The sequence below is a fragment of the Lycium ferocissimum genome, chromosome 11 (genome assembly GCF_029784015.1).
Source record: "Lycium ferocissimum isolate CSIRO_LF1 chromosome 11, AGI_CSIRO_Lferr_CH_V1, whole genome shotgun sequence".
Lineage (NCBI taxonomy): Eukaryota > Viridiplantae > Streptophyta > Magnoliopsida > Solanales > Solanaceae > Lycium > Lycium ferocissimum.
This window is the reverse complement of record NC_081352.1, coordinates 38,430,909-38,449,777: the sequence shown is the minus strand read 5'-3', so window position 1 is coordinate 38,449,777 and position 18,869 is coordinate 38,430,909. Positions and strand designations below refer to the sequence as shown.

The window sequence follows — 18,869 nt, the reverse complement described above, 5'->3', positions numbered from 1 at the left end:
CCTCTAACATAAGTCTAAACATGAAAAACATACTCGCTGGAACAAGGCCCCCAGCATACCTTAGATGCATAGCTAATCATAAAATAAAGAGTTGACTAAACTCCGAATGAGATGGGGCTCACCAATAAGCTGATACGAATGTCGTCCCTATCGAGCGATGCGTCATCCGTAAATTAATACCGTATCGTGAAATGCAGGCCCCGGCAATAAAAGGGGACGTTAGCACATTGAATGTACCGGTATGTAAAGCAACCGAAAGAAATAACATGGGACATGGAATAACATGATAAGAATCGAAATCGAAAACTCGGACACGAACATAAGTACGAGTACGAGCATGGGTACATATATATATAACATAAGTAAAACATGATAAGTAGGGAGAGCATTTCATAAACCCCTCATGTGATATCACCACGTGGATACGTGGAGTCTGGTACTTCACCGGACCAGCAGAGCCCCCATACCTTGCCAGGGTATAAGGTGGTAACGTGCCTGATAGAATCCATTCAGTGTAAAATTAAGGAATCGTCCTAACTGGGCGGAGCGATCCTTGTCCTACGGTGGCTACGTAGTTTCGGTGCTATCCGAGCCTTCTCGGTAATTGTGCAACTCCCAAAAACATGAACATGATATAATTGGCTAAGAAGCCCATGGTTTTCGTGAATTAACTTGTACTTGACTTGTAATCATGATTTCATGAAATAACTTATAAACATGGTTTCATGAAATAGCTTGTATTTAGCATGTATGTATCTTGTATCATGGCATGAAAGTAATTATATAATATAGTTACATGAAAACTTGTAGACATGTAGGATATTCATGAAATAATTATTTTTAGCTAAAAACATGCATGCAAGAACCCATGGAATACAAGATATGGGTTTTCATAGATTATGGACTGATTCTCAATAATCATATGGAGTTATTAAGAACACAATGATAGAATAATAGCAATTCATCCATAATATAATCATGGACATGGACCTAGGGTTGTTATGAGCATGGTGTAGAAACCCTAGTTTTCGTAAAGAATCATACTTCATGGATTAAGAGGCGTGGGGAAGAACAATGATGTTCCCACACGTAGATAGCAACTCTACATACTTGGTAATGCTCCAAACTTGAATTAAAGATTTTAACTTTGAGAAAGATTTCCAAAATCTTGAATTCTTGAACTTGAGATGGGTTTTCTTGAAAACCTAGTTTAAGAACAATGATTTCTTGCTTAGATTATTAGAGTATATGTTAGAATTGAGTTGGAAGGGTTTGAATTGACTTACCTTGATGTTTTGGATTGTTGCTAGGACTTGGAATTATGAATAATGAAATAAAAGAACTGAATGCTTGAATTTATACAAAAGTGAGGCGGAAATTATATGGACATATTATACGGTCCGTATAAAGTTATACGGTCCGTATAATATGACCATATTTTATCATGGCTGAAAACAAAACGTCGATTTGAAGTTTCATGACGTACGGACGAGTTATACGGTCCGTATAAAATTATATGGGCCGTATAACAAGTTCGTATAACATGACCAAGGAACTGACCGCTTCCGTAATCCTTCAGTAAAATGGCCATAAATTTTTGTACAGATGTCCCGTTGACCACCATAATATACCGTTGGAAATGTATTTGAAATAGCTACAACTTTCAAGAAGGAAATTTTCACAAATTCCTAACGCAAATACTCGAAAACAAAGCCATAAAAGTACGGACGTTCAGACTTAGACGAGTTTAGAAGCGCCTAACTTCACTTTTTTATTTGACTTCAACATGACTGTTTATCACCCGAGTTCATCCCAAATAGATTCGTATAGCTAAAATATCACCTTTATACTAGATTCATACATTCATACCTAATTCAGATTTACGGGATGTTACAATGACATTTTAACTTATTCTATGTGGTGCCTACGTGACAATTTTTTAAAAAACAATCTAGAAAATTGATTTTCTTAAAAACAAATCTGAAAAATAATGACTTTTATTACAAATCTGGAACTTTTTTGTCTTAGTAAAACCTTTGTTTAAAATAATTGGATATTTTTAGTTAAAAAAAATCATATAAGGGTCAAATATCAAAGACTAATTTGTTTGAAGATCAATCCGTGCAAAATGGGGGCAGTTTTTCTATTATCCCATCTAACCACAATTTCTGGAGCTTTTGACAAGAACTAAGAAATTCAGGATATCCACACACCAATTGGAGAGTGCTAAGGCTTTTCAAGCTGTTTAGGGAGTAAGATTTCTTAATATCAACCATTCTTAATTCTCGAAAATCAACATCTCGCCACTGATCACAACAAATGCGTGAAGACTTGTGAGTTTGTTTATATGTTGCAGAGGTTCTGAATACAGAACAAGTAAATGTCTTAGATTTACTAGGTTAGCTATCTCAGGAGGTAGTTGGCATGGTGTAATGGACATCAAGTGTCTGTAAATTCTTGAGGTTGCCTATGGAGGAGGGAAGAACAGGGGTATCTCTCAATCTTAATAACTTAAGGTGGTACAAACTTCCTATGGCATCAGGTGCTGGAGAATGATTCTCCAAGTACAATACATATATATATATATATATGTTGGAAACCATTACGGAAGTTTATAATATCCAAGTTATCGAAGAACATAACTGACCTTAACTTCAAGTTAGAAAGATCAAGTGAGAGGTACCTTTGTGCTTGACCATGAACGGCATGTCTGAGACATAAGGGGGATATGGAGTGCTGTCTTGGATCATAAATGTCAAAGAAGTTTACCTCCAATGCCTTTTTTACGGCAAGATCCCCGAGTAGATCATGAATCCTGCATTGAGTAACTTTTTCCCAAAATGTACCTGCCACTTGAACCAAACTTCGTCTTATCAGCTCATTCAAGAAGCCTTCAGGAACATCCTCCATTTGGTATGAAACCTTCGGGATCATGTAAATAGATAAACTTCCTAATACTTTTTGAACTTTTTAGTATATTGAAACTGTGGTAGGAGTAAGGTCACTTTAGGGGATCAGTTTTATTTGTTGCAATGGACAACATTTGAGTAACACATTGCTGAAGTTCTTGATTCTCCCTTATCATTACCAGAACGACACTTGGTTTGTTCATGTGTCTTAATGACTGGGGAATAGAGGTTAACCTTTAGCATTGTCAAGTTGAACATGAGATTCACTTTACATATTCCTTATAAGTTTGATTGTAGCTGATGGTATAAAGTCCTGTGCAGTGGCATTGACATGACTTTGGGGTTGTCGTAATTCTAAAGCTTACTTCCCGTCTCAAGTTTGTGTTTAATTTGCATTATTTTGGCTTCTGCTATATACATATTTTTTGTCAGAAAACTATTATTTTCACACAACACACACACTCGCTATAAAGTATAAATGTGTCTTCACCACTGGTCCTATGATTGTCTGCCGTAGTAACTTTGCATACTCACCTTACTAAGAATAACCTTGAATTTGAGCTGTTAACATGCGGGCGGGGGATTGTTGACAAATTATAGGTCGACCACCTTGAACAATTTTGATGGTCAGAGTGAAACTTGACATCAAAGACTTCATTCAATGACACTTCCTCTTGATCTTCACCCTGCTCTTCTTTTACTGATTTGCCATCATCTCCCCAACATTCTCTGCTATATGTTGCACGGACTCTTCAAAAATATCGTCTGGTGCGTGTCGGATACTCCAAAAGTAGTGCATTTTTGGAGAATCCGACACGGGTGCGGCAACGAAAGTGAAGAGTCCGCGCAACTTTTGACTGCTATCCCCTCATTCATTTCCACAAATAATGTCGAGGGTTTGGGCTTGCATCAATGTCCCCGAATGTACTTTTAGCTTCTTTTTTTCGTAGCAGATTGTAAGTGAGGTAACAAGAAGTTGAAGGGTTTGTCGATGGAAGAATAGATGGCTTGGGGACATGGCTAGGGAACTTTGTGTTAGGTGCTTGGTTTCAGGCTTTTTATTGGAAGGAAACTGGATCATGGAGTAGAATTGTGCTTATGCGATTGATGGATTCTCACGCCACGCTACTTGGCTACTTCATACACATCTATAAGAGTTGTAGAATGCTTATAGCATTGATAGATTCCTCATGGTCCTTGGCTACTTAATATACACATGCAAGAGTTTTAGGATTAGATATCCTAGGCTTCAATCTCTAATAAAATATGAATTTGACTTATGTGAATGAGTGGTTTTACAATCCCTCTTAAATTCTGATTCCGCCATTGCAATTGAAAGATTGCTTCAGTTGTACAGAGCTTTGGTACCAAATGTTGCCATTTGCTCAACTAACCAGCCAAAGAAGGAAAATAAAGCTGAAAGCTTGAAAAATTGTTAGAAATAACAAAGAAGTTAAGAGGAATGCAAATAAAGAGCTAAAAAATGAGGTTCAAATATGTATTCTCAAAGCTCTCCGTTGTGATTACGAGCTCATTTTGTAAAGTTGAGTGCTGAGATATCCCCGATGGATATTCCCATAACTGACTCTAACAAACTAACAACAATGTTAACTGACTTTCCCCTTAAACATTATGCAGCTTAGCATCCATCGCATGACAACAGTGATCAAGCTATTGCCTTTCTTACAGCAAGGTGTCCTGAACTACCAATTTCTCTTGCTAAGTCCTCTGCAATCAGTCTTTGTTTGGTTCTGTATCTCTTCACCGTATCACGACAGTGATCACCTTTTCGCTTGAGTTATCTCGCTAAACATTCTTAATGTTCTCTGAGGATAGCATAAAACTATTACTCACATGTTACTAATATAGTGCTCTTAAAATTTTTTTCCCTTCACAGAGAAGGTAATCTACCATGACTAGAAGTTTGGTGGTGATATTATTGCACTTCAGAATGTTTCTGTTGGCATGTTAACTAGGTATTTTTTGTCCTCTTGGTGCTGCTAAACTGCTGCTGCTTTCTTCCTTAGCTTCACTATTTAAGGGGATTCTTTCTAAAAGATTTCAACTCTATAAGTGCATGCAATTTTATCTTTGAAGTAATTCTCTGAAAAGCACAAGCTACTCATTCTCCTTCAGGTATAAATGTGCTCTGGAATATTATAACTTACTATCCTTTAATGTAGCGGGATGGATGAAATAGAAGCTCGCATCGGGGGTGTTGTGTGATAAGAAGGTGCCGCCTATTCTAAAGGGAAAGTTCTACAAAGCGGTGGTTAGACCGGCTATGTTGTATGGGACGGAATGCTGGCCAATTAAGAAAGCGCATGTCCAGAAGATGAAGGTAGCTGAGATGCGGATGCTGAGGTGGATGTGCGGGCATACCAAGAGAGATAGGATTCGGAATGAAGTGATTCGGGATAAGGTGGGTGTGGCCCCTGTGGTGGATAAGATGCGGGAAGGGAGGTTGAGGTGGTTCGGCCACGTGCAGCGGAGATGCGGGGCCGACGCGCCGGTGAGGAGGTGTGAGAGGATGGGCCGGGTGGGCTCCGAAGAGAGGGAGGGGTAGGCCAAAGAAGGCCTGGGGAGAGGTGATTCGGCAGGACATGGCATTACTCCAGCTTACCGAGGACATGACCGGTGATAGGAGGGGGTGGAGGTCGAGTATCAGGGTAGAGGGCTAGTGGGGGGCCGCGAGGTTTCCTTTCTCGTATTAGGAGTATTTTTATCCTGCTTCTATGTGTTGGTCTTGTCTATCTTTGTTATTTTATCATGACTTCGTTGCTCTTGCTATTTCTCATTTTCACATGGTTTTGATTTGCTTGTCCGTATCTGACTCTTTTCCCTTGTTTCCCTTGTTTTCCTTGTTTTCTTTTGAGCCGAGGGTCTTTCGGAAACAGCCTCCCTACCTTCCAAGGTGGGGGTAAGGTCTGCGTACACTTTACCCTCCCCAGACCTCACGTTGTGGGATCCAACTGGGTATGTTGTTGTTGTTGTTATCCTTTAATGCTTTTGAACGAAGGTCGCCTTCATGAGTGCATTCCATTTTATCTTTGAAGTAATTCTATGAAAAGCACAACCTGCTCATTCTCCTCCGGGAATAACTAGTCACTGAGTGCACTTAAATAGATGCAGATAAAAAAATATCATTTGGTGAATTGGGAGAAAGTTATAGCTAAAATTAGGATGGAGTGGGTATCAAGGACTAATGATGTTTTACCGAGCCCTCTTTAAAAAATGCCTATGGAGGTTTGCAACTGAGGAGAACATTTGGTGGAAAGAAGTGATAAAACTGAAAGTATGAGGTTAGACAATGTAAATGGTTCTCAGATGAGGTGACTTAGACGTTAGACCCTATGTTTTCCGCTTAATGGCAATTAGAATCTGAATGGTTCTGCTTTCAAATTCGATATTTATTCTTTTCAACCACTTATCTGCTCTTAATAGGTATGAATTTTCAGCTCGTGTACAGAGTCTAAATTTTTAAGACGATATTCCCCTAAAAGTTCCTATGAAGGTGACCTTTTATCACCACTTGTCTACTACCACCACACAAAATCAATCATCACTTTCCCCCCTAGCCACCATCTCACAGCTGTCACCACCCGCCATTACTGTACTGCCACGACCATCACCACCAGCCATAACTACACAATCATCAGCCCGGGGCACCTCCACCAGCCACTACAACCATCACGCCAACCACTATCAACGCTAACTAGTACTGTCCCTAGCTTTTAGAGCATGCTTCATCAAACAAAAACTTTTAAATTATCATGTAAGCTAAAATTTTCTCTAATATTTTGTGGATATAATGTTTAATTGTTATTTTTTTAAACTTAATTTATTATTATTTTAGATAAAGACAAAATTATACACATTCAGGTGATGATAGAACAATCTTTTTTTCTTTTTGATAACCGTGTTGTCCGGGTCAGCTTGCGCGCACCTCGACTAATCCCACGGGATATTTGCCACCTCCCACCACCAACAAGTATCAGGTAACTCTATCCACCAAGGCTAGAACAGATGGGAAGAAATCACCTAGTATTCTATCTCTGCTGGGAAGTGAACGTGAAACCTCATGGTGCTCAACCCACTTCATTGACCACTAGGCCACAGCCTTGGGTGTGATGATACAACTATCTTAATCATTCAATATTCAGATTTAGTGATACTATCTTAATAATCTTATATCTACTGAGATTCAGATATCTTAATCTTAAATTTACAAATGAGTTGATCATATGGGACAAGCTTATGCAAAGTGATTATGAAGGGGATGCAGGATTTCACAAGATTTATGGTCTTCTCAATTGGGAATGGGAACCAAATTTGGTTTAAGTTCGATGTGGTGTGGAGATACTGGTAAAGATGAATTTAATTTCCCGTTACAGAAACAAGACAGCGGTAGGAAGGACGAAGAGAATTTCAGAAAATATACATCGGATAGGGAAATTGATGTGGTGGAGAGATTACTGCACAAGCTATGCAGTTTTGTATAGTTCGGAGGGGACAATAAGATAGTGTGGGAGGGTTCTTTATTAGCAGTCATACTCATGTCTGATGAAGGTGTTACAAGATTGGACACCAATAACTACAACTGTCTCAATCCCAAGATAGTTTAGGTCGGCTATAAGAATTCTCAGCACCAATCTGTGAATTCAAGACAATGTCATTTCTAGTCATTATCCATTTGGATACCAATATGGAAAATGCATCCAGCCAAGAGAGTGGCATTTTTTTACATGGTGTGCAATACCGGGAGCACTCTCGCTTTTGGCATAGCGGGCCCCTAGTGAGAGGATCGCACGATGGGCTATTAGCTCAGTGGTAGAGCGCGCTCCTGAATTACAACTCTATTGTACAGCAATTGGGGCATTGGTCTTTGCAGCGTTAATGCTTTTTGCTGGTTGGTTTCATTATCATAAAGCGGCGCCAAAATTGGCTTGGTTTCAAGATGTAGAATCTATGCTGAATCACCATTTAGCAGGGCTACTAGGACTTGGGTCTCTCTCTTGGGCGGGGCATCAAGTACATGTATCTTTACCGATTAACCAATTTCTAAAAAAAGATTCTTTCCTTTATCTTATCTGCTATCTCATGTAGTAATTATCTTTTTCAATTGGGAGAGATGGCTGAGCGGACTAAAGCAGCGGATGCAACTGCAAACACTAAAAAAATTAAGGAGAAGGAGATGCATAGTGGTCAGTTGGTGTGCATCAGTAAAAATCACGACAAACAAGCAAGCATTTGCATTAGCTAAGGTTTATAAATAGTTCGTTTTGTTAAATTGCTTGTATTTAGGATTTTAGTTAGCAGAATCTTGAAAAATATTCTTGCCTAAGTTTAATTGTTAGTTCTTAAAAAAGATAGTTTTAAAGAAGAAAGTTGGAAAGTTCTGGGGGACTAGCTATTACTGTGCAGATTAATAGCATTTCTTTGAGAAGTTCGTGAAGACTAATACAGTAATAATAATAAGAAAATAAAAATGATGTTTGGAAATGAAAAAATTTCATTTGAGTTGAGCCAAAGCAGTCGTTTTGGTTTTAGCTTATCAAAGAGCCAAAAGACGTCAAAACCGTGCCTTTTGAACCTAAAAGAATCCTATTTAGGTAGAAACAAATATGATAGTCATTTTGTCTTCTAGTTATTAAAAGAACATAGACTAAGTAGTCTAAACAAACCATAAAGAAGCATTCAGCAATTATGTAATACCCTTGAGTTCAGTTGTCTGAAATCTAGCTATATTGTTTATTATACCTTATTTGTCATGGTTTGTGATATTCTTTTCCATTTTGGCTTCATTTATCAAATGAAACAGGCATATTTCTGGTTTGCTATATGCCACGTCCAAGCTTTTGTTTCCTACTTAACATTATCATATAAATGTTGGCTATCCAGATGCACACATGTGCAATTCACATGTCTTCTCATGTAAAATATAGACACACCGAAGACTTTAGTTTGGTTTCTTGCAACATTTTATATCTGTTGTTTAAGCTGTATAGAAGGTAGGTGATTCAAAGAGATCGTTTTTCCCTTCCTATAATTCAAATTTTTGTTCAGGATTTTTAGTGTTGGCAGTCATGTGGTGAGGCATACAATGATGTCAAGAATTATTTCAAGAGGGTATCCCTAAAAGTTGATGTTCATGTGGGATGGACCACTAACACGACGACACAAATCCATAGCCTCTTTACTGAAAAGGGCCCTCAAAAGTTTTTCTTTTTTCTTTTTAAGATATCTATCAAATTCTATGTCACCATTGGTCCTTTGGGGACCCTTTTTCATTGGTGTTGACCCGTTATTGAGGAGTTGTCCATTGACTTAATCTTTTTCTTTAGCTTTTTGAGGAGATATTGGTTTGTTGGTTCAATTGTTTTCAGCTGAAAATGCCTTTCATAAAATTCTCCTCATAACATCCAAGTTATGTTGTCTTTACTTTTTAGCATTTTGGAGTTCTTGGAACCTTCTTAGTAAAAAGTTTTGTGGGGGGCCATTTTAGAATCTGTATTATGTGGGTGTTAGAGAATTCTGATATAGAGCAATCTGATAGTATCTTAAAAAAAGGTGCCTTCTTATCTGATTACGAATTCTGCACGGTAACACTTTTTTTTTTTTTTTTAAAAAAAATTTCCATCTGGTCCATATGCTTTTTGTTGATGTTGTACTAGGTATCCAACAGACAAAACTAGTTTTACCTTAGATTTTTTCATAAATTGACTAGGAGAGTTGGTCCTTTAGGAACTTGAGAAGCCAATATGATGTCAAGAGTGATTTTTTGCATAATGAATAAGTTAGTATTATTCAAGAAATCCTGGGAAAGTTCTGGATCTTCCAGAACTGTCACGAAGTTTCATCGTGGCGAGTCAGCCAATATGATGTCAGGAGTGATTTTGCATAATGAAGTCAGATAGTATTATTCATAAGAAATCCTGGGAAACTTCTTGATCTTCCAGAAGCATCACGAAGTTTCGTTCTAAATCAGGAGTTTCTTGTTTAAATATGACACAAGCAATGATGGAAGATTCTTGGTTTTTTAGATTGCAGTTGGTTCAAACTTTATGAGCTGTAAAAACTGAAGAAAAAGAAAAACTTGCTTGTGGTAACTTCATTTTTAGTAGCAATGCAGGATTTGTGCATTGCCTAGAATTTCTCTTGGCTGAGAATTGCAGACAAAATCCCTGAAATTTGGCCATGAAGATGCAGTACATTGCTGACTACAGAAAGATTTTTGAATTGAAGAAGCAAAGATGATGCTTGCTTGCATACTTCTTCCATATTAGACAAAATGAACACTTCTATTTTTGGTACAGAAGCATGAGAGGTGATAAACCAGCTACCAACTCAGCATGTTAAGGGGAAATGAGAACCTTCTTAGCTACTAAACCCAACAAAAAATATCAGCGATATTTCTTTATTTTTATTTCTTTTTAAATAATTGAGTCAACTGGCGAAGGGGAGCTTAGGAGCAACGGTAAAGTTGCCTCTGTGTTACCTATAGATCACGGGTTCGAGCAGTGGAATCGCTGATACTTGCAACAGCGTAGGCTCCTAAGCTCCCCTTGCAACTCGGGTTGTTTCTTGCACCGAGCTACCCTTTATTGAGTCCAACTTGCGACACTTTGACTAATCGACTGGGTATCTCCTATTTCTCACTAGCATAAGTATCGGACAACTAAGTTCACTAAGATTTAAGCAAATAGGAAGAAATCACCTAATACTTTTTTTAGTTCTGGCCCTGACCCTAGGCTGTCAAAAGAAAATGACAAAAAGCAAAAAAGAAGTTGAAATCGCGGGGATTTGTATTTTGTTCGATCAGCAGAAACCGAACCCAACAATGGTAATTCTGTTTTTATCTCATTAGTTTAGTGTTATGGATGACACAATTCTGTTTTTATCTCATTAGTTTAGTGTTATGGATGACACAATTTGGATTCGTGATTGTTGTGATTACCACTAAAAGAAATAAGGAAGCAATAAAAAGAAGCTACAAATGGGAATTATGATTTCAAACCTCAATTTATTGACTGAGATGCTTCACCTGGACGGCTGGACATTCCTTAAACTGACATACAAGTTAGAAATCATACGGAATCAAGTGTAAAATAGATAAACTTCCCAACTAATTCTTATCTAGGTGGAAATAAACTTTTCTAGTTATCTTGAAACTGTGATAGGAGTAAGGTCACTTTAGGGGATTAATTTTTCTATTGTGCAGTTTTATTGGAATGGAGAACACTCTGAGTAACACATTGCTGATTGCATTCTGAAGTTGAATTTGAAAGATTCACCTTACATATTCCTTTTTGATTGTAGCTGATGGTATAAATCCTGTGCAGTGGCATTGACATGATTTTGCATAAGCAGTGCTGGCCTATTGTCTGGATATGGGGTTGTCGGAATTCTAAAACTTTACTTCCGGTCCCAAGTTTATGTTTAATTTGCATTATTTTCAAAGGGGTTGGCTTCTGCTATATACATATTGTTTGTCGCAAAGCTACTCCTTCCGTTTTATAATAAGTGGTGTTTTTAGCTTATGCACACCCTTTAAGAAATTGCTCACTCCTAGAAAATTAGAGTAGTGTATTTACTAACTTACCGCTAATCAAATGCCTAGAAAAAGAGAAGCTACTTAATGATTCTTGATTATGTAAATAAGGGTAATTTTTGAAGAATAAGATCAACTTCCTCTTGAAATCCTAAAGCACCACTTATTTTGAAACAAAATGAAAAGCCTAAAACACCATTTATTTAGAAACGGAGGGAGTATTATATTCAGACACACATTATAAAGTTTAAAGGTGTCTTCGCCACTGCTCCTATGATCATCTGCCGTAGTAACTTTGCCTACTCACCTTACTGAGAATAACCCTGAATTTGAGCTGTTAACATGCGAGTGGGGGGTTGTTGACAAATTATACATCGACCACCTTGAACAATTTTGATGGTCAGAGGGAAACTTGACATCATGGATTTCATTCAATGACACTTCCTCTTGATCTTCACTCTGCTCCTCTTTTACCGACTTGCCATCATCCTCCCCAACATTCTCTGCTATCCCCTCCTTCATTTCCACAAATAATGTCGAGGGTTTGGGCTTGCATCAATGTCCCCGAAAGTACTTTTAGCTTCTGTTTTCATAATAGATTGTATGTGAGGTAACAGGAAGTTGAAAGGTTTGTCGATGGAAGAATAAATGGCTTGGGGGCATGGCTAGGGAACTTTTTGTTAGGTGCTTGGTTTCAGGCTTTTTATTGCAAGGAAACTGGATTATGGAGTAGAATTGTGCTTATGGGATTGATGGATTCTCACGCTACTTGGCTACTTCATACACATCTATAAGAGTTGTAGAATGCTTATGGCATTGATAGATTCCTCATGGGTACTTGGCTACTTAATATACATCAGGATTAGATATCCTAGGCATCAATCTGTAATAAAATATGAATTTGACTTATGTGAATGGGTGGTTTTACAATCCCTCTTAAATTCTGGTTTTCTGCCATTGCAATTGAAAGATTGCTTCAGTTGTACAGAGCTTTGGTACCAAATGTTGCCATTTGCACGACTAACCAGCCAAAGAAGGAAAATAAAGCTGAAAGCTTAAAAAATTGTTAGAAATAACAAAGTAGTTTAAGTGGAATGCAAATAAAGAGCTAAAAAATGGGGTTCAAATATGTATTCTCAATGTTCTCTGTTGTGATTACGAGCTTATTTTGTAAAGCTGAGAGCAGAGATGCCCCGTTGGATATTCCCACAACTAACTCTAACACACTAACAACGATGTTAACTGACTTTCCTCTTAAACATTATGCAGCTTAGCAACCATTGCATGACGACAGTGATCAAGCTATTGCCTTTCTTACAGAAAGATGTCTTGGATTACCAATCTCTCTCGTTAAGTCCTCTGCAATCAGTCTTTGTTTGGTTCTGTATCTCTTCACCGTATCACGACAGTGGTCACCTTTTCGTTTTCAGTTATCTCCTTAAACATTCTTAATGTTCTCTGAGGATAGCATAAAATTATTACTCACATGTTACTAATATAGTGCTCCTAAATTTTTTTCCCTTCACAGAGAAGGTAATCTACCATGACTAGAAGTTTGATGGTGATATCATTCCACTTCAGAATGTTTCTGTTGGCATGTTAACTAGGTATTTCTAAATTTCTTTGTCCTCTTGGTGCTGCTAAACTGCTGCTGCTTTCTTCTCCAGCTTCACTATTTAAGGAGATTACATCATGACTTATCTTCTAATTCTTTCTAACAGATTTCAACTCTATAAGTGTATGCAATTTTATCTTTGAAGTAATTCTCTGGAAAGACTCATTCTCCTTCAGGTATAAATGTGCTCTGGAATATTATAACTTACTATCCTTTAATGCTTTCTAACGAAGGTCGCCTTCATGAATGCATTTCATTTTATCTTTGAATTAATTCTATGAAAAGCACAAGCTGCTCATTCTCCTCTAGGAATGAGATAAGTCTAATCAAACTTAAATCAGCAATATTTTGTCCTAAGCTAATTCATAGTGTTTACACTTGCATGTGCATTGCTTTTGTACGTACAATGTGGTGTTTTTTTTCCATGCGGCATCACTGTGTTGTTGATCACTCCTTTCCTCCTGTTAGTAGACCTGCGAGTATGGGCTTATCTGGAATTTTCATGCACCCAAATAGATGAAGATAAAAAATATCATTTGGTGAGTTGGGAGAAAGTTACAGCTAAAATTAGGATGGAGTGGGTATCAAAGACTAATGATGTTTTACCGAGCCCTCTTGAAAAAATTCCTGAGGTTTGCAACTGAGGAGAACATTTGGTTGAAAGAAGTGATACAAGTGAAGGTATGAGGTCAGACAATGTAAATGGTTCTCAGATGAGGTGACTTAAACACTGTTTTTTCCGCTTAATGGAAGGTAGAATCTGAATGGTTCCACTATCAAATTCGATTTTTATTCCTTTCAACCACTTATTTGCTCTTAATAGGTATGAGTTTTCAGCTCGTGTACAGAGTCTTAAATTTTTTAAAATGATATTCACCTAAAAATTCCTATGAAGGTGACCTTCTATCACCACTTTGTCTACTACCACCACACAACATCAATCACTACTTTCGCCGCTGGTCACCATCGTACAGCTGTCACCACCAGCCATCACTGTACTACCACTACCACCACCACCAGCCATAACTAAACAATCATCAGCCCCGGGCACCTCCACCAGCCACCACAGCACAACCATCGCGCCAACCACTATGTTCGCCAGCTGCTGCTGTCCCTACCTTTTAGAGCATGCTTCATCAAACAAAAACTTTAAATTACCATGTAAACTAAAATTTTCTCTAATATCTTGTGGATATAATGTTTCATTGTTATTTTTTAAAATTATTATGTTTTTATATTAGATAAAAACAAAATTATACACATTCAGGTGATGACAGAACTATCTTTATCATTCAATATTCAGACTTAGAGACACTATCTTAATAATCTTATGTGTACTGAGATTCAGACATCATAATCTTAAATAAACAAATGAGTTGATCATATGGGACAAGCTTATGCAAAGTGATTATGAAGGGGAGGCAGGATTTTACAATATTTATCGTCTTTTCAATTGGAAATGGGAACCAAATTTGGTTTAAGCTCGATGTGGTGAGGAGATACTGGTAAAGATGAATTTAATTTCCCGTTACAGAAACAAGACAGCAGTAGGAAGGACGAAGTAAGTTTCAGAAAATATACACCGGATAGGGGAATTGATATGGTGGAAAGATTGTTGCACGAGCTATGCAGAATTGTACAGTTTGGAGGGGACAATAAGATAGTGTGGGAGGGTTCTTCATTAGCAGTCATTCTCATGTCTGATGAAGGTGTTACGAGATTGGACACCAACAACTACAACTGTCTCAATCCCAAGATAGTTTACATCGGCTATATGAACAGTAAAAACACAATTTACTGTTCTTCTCCTTACAAAAAACATAAACAGAGGACTTCTCCTTTCTCCAAAAAGAAACAAAGGGACAGACCATAGAAACAAGAAGAGCGGTCGGAGAAGGAGAAGACAAAAATCAGAGCCTAAGCAGCAAAACACGATTCTGTCTTTCTCCCAAAAGAAAAATGAAAGGAAATAGAAGATGTGGGCAGTCAAACTTGTTTGCCAAAAGAAAAATGATAAGAAAAAAAAAGAAGAAAGAAAATGTACCCTTGAAGATCACTGTTCCTTGCGCTTCGTCCAACTCTGATCATTGATGATCTTCTCACGTCGTTTGTTCTCTGTTGTAGTATTTTCTTATTGTCTTTTCATGAGTACATCTCTTTTACTCTTGTAAAATATTTCTTGCCTTTTTTTTTTTTTTACTTGAAAGATGTGCACGCATAGGGCCTTGTGCTTACTGATCACTTGTGCGCCACACTTTGCCTGAAGTGTGGTGAGGCGCTATTTCTGTTCTTTGTTTTGCCTCAGAACCTGAAGCTTGCTTTTAGTTTAATTGGAGGCATTAAATGCTCCAAGTGTTAGGTTCTTTAAATTAGATATGTCTCAGCTTCTATATTTGACAAACTATACGTCGCATTTTGTTTGACAGATATACTAGGTGTATTCATCAAATTATAATGTCATCAATACATCTCTTTTCTTACTTCTTCACAAATAATTTAGATATACATGAAAACAAGTCCTAGTGGTACAACATATGTATCTATAGTTTAGATATACATGTTGTACTACTAGGACTTGTTTTAATGGCCAATTTGGACATGCTCCACTGGTGCTGTAAAGTCCTTGGATTTGTTTCTGTAGCGGGTTCTTCTATTTTTTGATGACAAACTGCTACTAGAACAATTGTTGTATCTATGATGATATGTTTGAATAACATAGCTATCAGCTATCAGGCGGACCCACTCACTCCCCACTGTTTTTGATGCGTTTAAATAAAGTAAGAAAAAGGCAGATGTTCTGATTCTGCATTCTGTTTAGCTCAGCAGTCTGCTGCCTTGCCTCTCCCTCTTTCTAGCATCAACCATGGAGTGATATTTTGAGAATAAGTAACCCATCGTAGTTCTTTGGTCACTATTTTGCTATTTTAAGCCAATATTTTAAAGACGATTTCATGATTTTGTAATCCTGTGATTTGGGCATTGTTTCGTAATCTCTCATTCAGATATTGGAAGTCTCATTATAACAATTTTAAGCTTGTACCCATTTTTCAGTCTCATTCTAACAATTTTAAGTTTGTGAATTTTAAACCTTGGTAATTAAACGTGCTTCACCGCCCATTTTATTGATTTGGTGCTCGTAAATGCTTTAAAACGTGATCTTGTAAAAGCTGAATTATTTTTGTGTCTGTTTCTGCTTCTGATTATTATGTTTTGAGATGTTACCTATTGCTGTCTATGAAGCTTTCTTCGAGTGAGAATAAAAATGGTCTTTTGATGCTATCCAGGTCGCAAACTGTGATACCTCGAAAGCAAAAACTGGTTTTAGGTCTGGTTGGACATCTCATTACATGTTATTAAAAAGAATGAAGAAGTTTTTAATTTACTTGCTTTAATTTAAGGAAGGAGCTAGACTTCTAGAAATTCAGAAAGACTCATCATTGTGTTGGGCATCAGATTGGTAGTTGAATCGAGGCCTCGCAGTTCAACATAAAATATGCATTTGCATTAGCCTACAACAACAACATACCCAGTGAAATCCCACAAAATAGGTCTGGGGAGGGTAGAGTGTACGCAGACCTTACCCCTACCAAGGTATGTAAAGAGATTGTTTCTGGTAGACCCTCGGCACAAGGACAAATAATATAAAGAGAGCATTTGCATTAGCCTATAGTTTATAAATAGTTCATTTTGTTGAATTGCTTGTTTTTAGAATTTTAGTTAGCAGAATCTTGAAAAATATCAAGAAGTTGGAAAGTAAGTTTTGGGAGGCTAACTATTACTGTGCAGATTAATACAGTTTCTTTGAGAAGTTCGTGAAGATTAATACAATAATAATAAGAAGAAAATAAAAATGATGTTGAAAATGAAAAATTTTCATTTGAGTTGAGCCAAAGCAGTCGTTTTGGTTTTAGCTTATCAAAGAGCCAAAAGACTTCAAAACTGTGCCTTTTGAACCAAAAAGAATCCTATTTAGGTAGAAACAAATATGACAGTCATGTTGTCTTCAAGTTATTAAAAGAACATAGACTAAGTAGTCTAAACAAACCATAAAGAAGCATTCAGCAATTATGTTATACCCTTGAGGACTTGTCTGAAATCTTAGCTATATTGTTTATTATACCTTGTTTGTCATGGTTTGTGATATTCTTTTTCCATTTTGGCTTCATTTATCAGATGAAACAGGCATATCTCTGGTTTGTTATATGCCACGTCCAAGCTTTTGTTTCGTACTTAACATTATCATATAAATGTTGGCTATCCAGATGTACACATGTGGAATCCACATGTCTTCACATATAAAACATAGACACATTGAAGACTTAGTTTGGTTTCTTGCAACATTTTATATCTGTTTTTTAAGCTGTATATTAGGTAGGTAATTCAAAGAGATCATATTTTCCCTTCATATAATTGAAATTTTTGTTCAGGATTTTGAGTGTTGGCAGTCATGTGGGTGAGGCATACAAATGATGTCGAGCATTATTTCAAGAGGGTATCCCTAAAAGTTGATGTTCATGTGGGATGGACCAATAACAGGACGACACAAATCAATAGCCTCTTTACTGAAAAGGACCCTCAAAAGTTTTCTTTTTCTTTTTAAGATATGTATCAAATTCTATGTCACCATTGGTCCTTTGGGGACCCTTTTTCATTGGTGTTGACCCGTTATTGAGGAGTTGTCCATTGACTTAATCTTTTTCTGCAGCTTTTTGAGGAGATATTGTTTTGTTGGTTCAATTGTTTTCAGCTGAAAATGCCTTTCATAAAATTCTCCTCATAACATCCAAGTTATGTTGTCTTTACTTTTTAGCTTTTTGGAGTTCTTGGAACCTTCTTAGTAAAAAGTTTTGTGGGGGGCCATTTTAGAATCTGTATTATGTGGGTGTTAGAGAATTCTGACATAGAGCAATCTGATAGTAAATCTGACAGTATCTTAAAGAAAGGTGCCTTCTTATCTGATTACTAGTTCTGCAAAGTAACTCTCTCTTTTTTATTTTTCCATCTGGTCCATATGCTTTTTGTTGACGTTGTACTAGGTATCCAACAAACAAAACTAGTTTTAACTTCAGATTTTTTCATAAATTGACTAGGAGAGTTGGTCCTTTAGGAACTTGAGAAGCCAATATGATGTCAATAGTGATTTTTTGCATAATGAATCAGTTCGTATTATTCAAGAAATCCTGGGAAAGTTCTGGATCTTCCAGAAGTGTCACAAAGTTTCATGTGGCAAGTCAGCCAGTATGAATGTATGATGTCAAGAGTGATTTTTGCATAATGAAGTCAGTCAGTATTATTCATAAGAAATCCAGGGAAACTTCTGGATCTTTTAGAAGCGTCACGAAGTTTCGTTGTGGCGAGTCCAATGCATATGTTCTAAATCAGGAGTTTCTTGTTTAAATATGACACAAGCAATGATGGAAGATTCTTGGTATTTGGATTGCAGCTGGTTCAAACTTTATGAGCTGTAAAAACTGAAGAAAAGAAAAACTTGCTTTTGGTGACTTCAGTTTTAGTAGCAATGCAGGATTTGTGCATTGCCTAGAATTTCTCTTGGCTGAGAATTGCAGACAAAATCCCTGAAATTTGGCCATGAAGATGCAGTACATTGCTGACTACAGAAAGATTTTTGAATTGAAGAAGCAAAGATGATGCTTGCTTGCATACTTTTTCCATATTAGACAAAACGAACACTTCTATTTTTGGTATAGAAGCAATGAGACTATGAGAGGTAGATAAACCAGCCACCAACTCAGCATGTTAAGGGGAAATAAGAACCTTCTTAGCTACCCACACC

At 37.1% G+C, this 18,869-nt stretch overlaps 1 long non-coding RNA gene across 15 annotated transcripts; it reads left to right on the top strand.

Annotated features, from left to right (window-relative positions):
* The first annotated feature begins 2,968 nt into the window (after positions 1 to 2,968).
* On the top strand, positions 2,969 to 17,812 carry LOC132037750 (uncharacterized). 15 transcript variants are annotated; one of them, XR_009409984.1, is made up of 6 exons: positions 2,974 to 3,286; positions 4,807 to 4,885; positions 11,229 to 11,304; positions 12,730 to 13,067; positions 13,182 to 13,251; positions 13,544 to 14,273. It is a non-coding gene; the product is annotated as an uncharacterized LOC132037750 (long non-coding RNA). The 15 variants fall into 15 exon arrangements; XR_009409982.1 differs by lacking the exon at positions 2,974 to 3,286 and adding an exon at positions 3,293 to 4,706; XR_009409978.1 differs by lacking the exon at positions 11,229 to 11,304 and having other exon boundaries at positions 2,969 to 3,286; positions 4,548 to 4,885.
* The last annotated feature ends 1,057 nt before the right edge of the window (positions 17,813 to 18,869 follow it).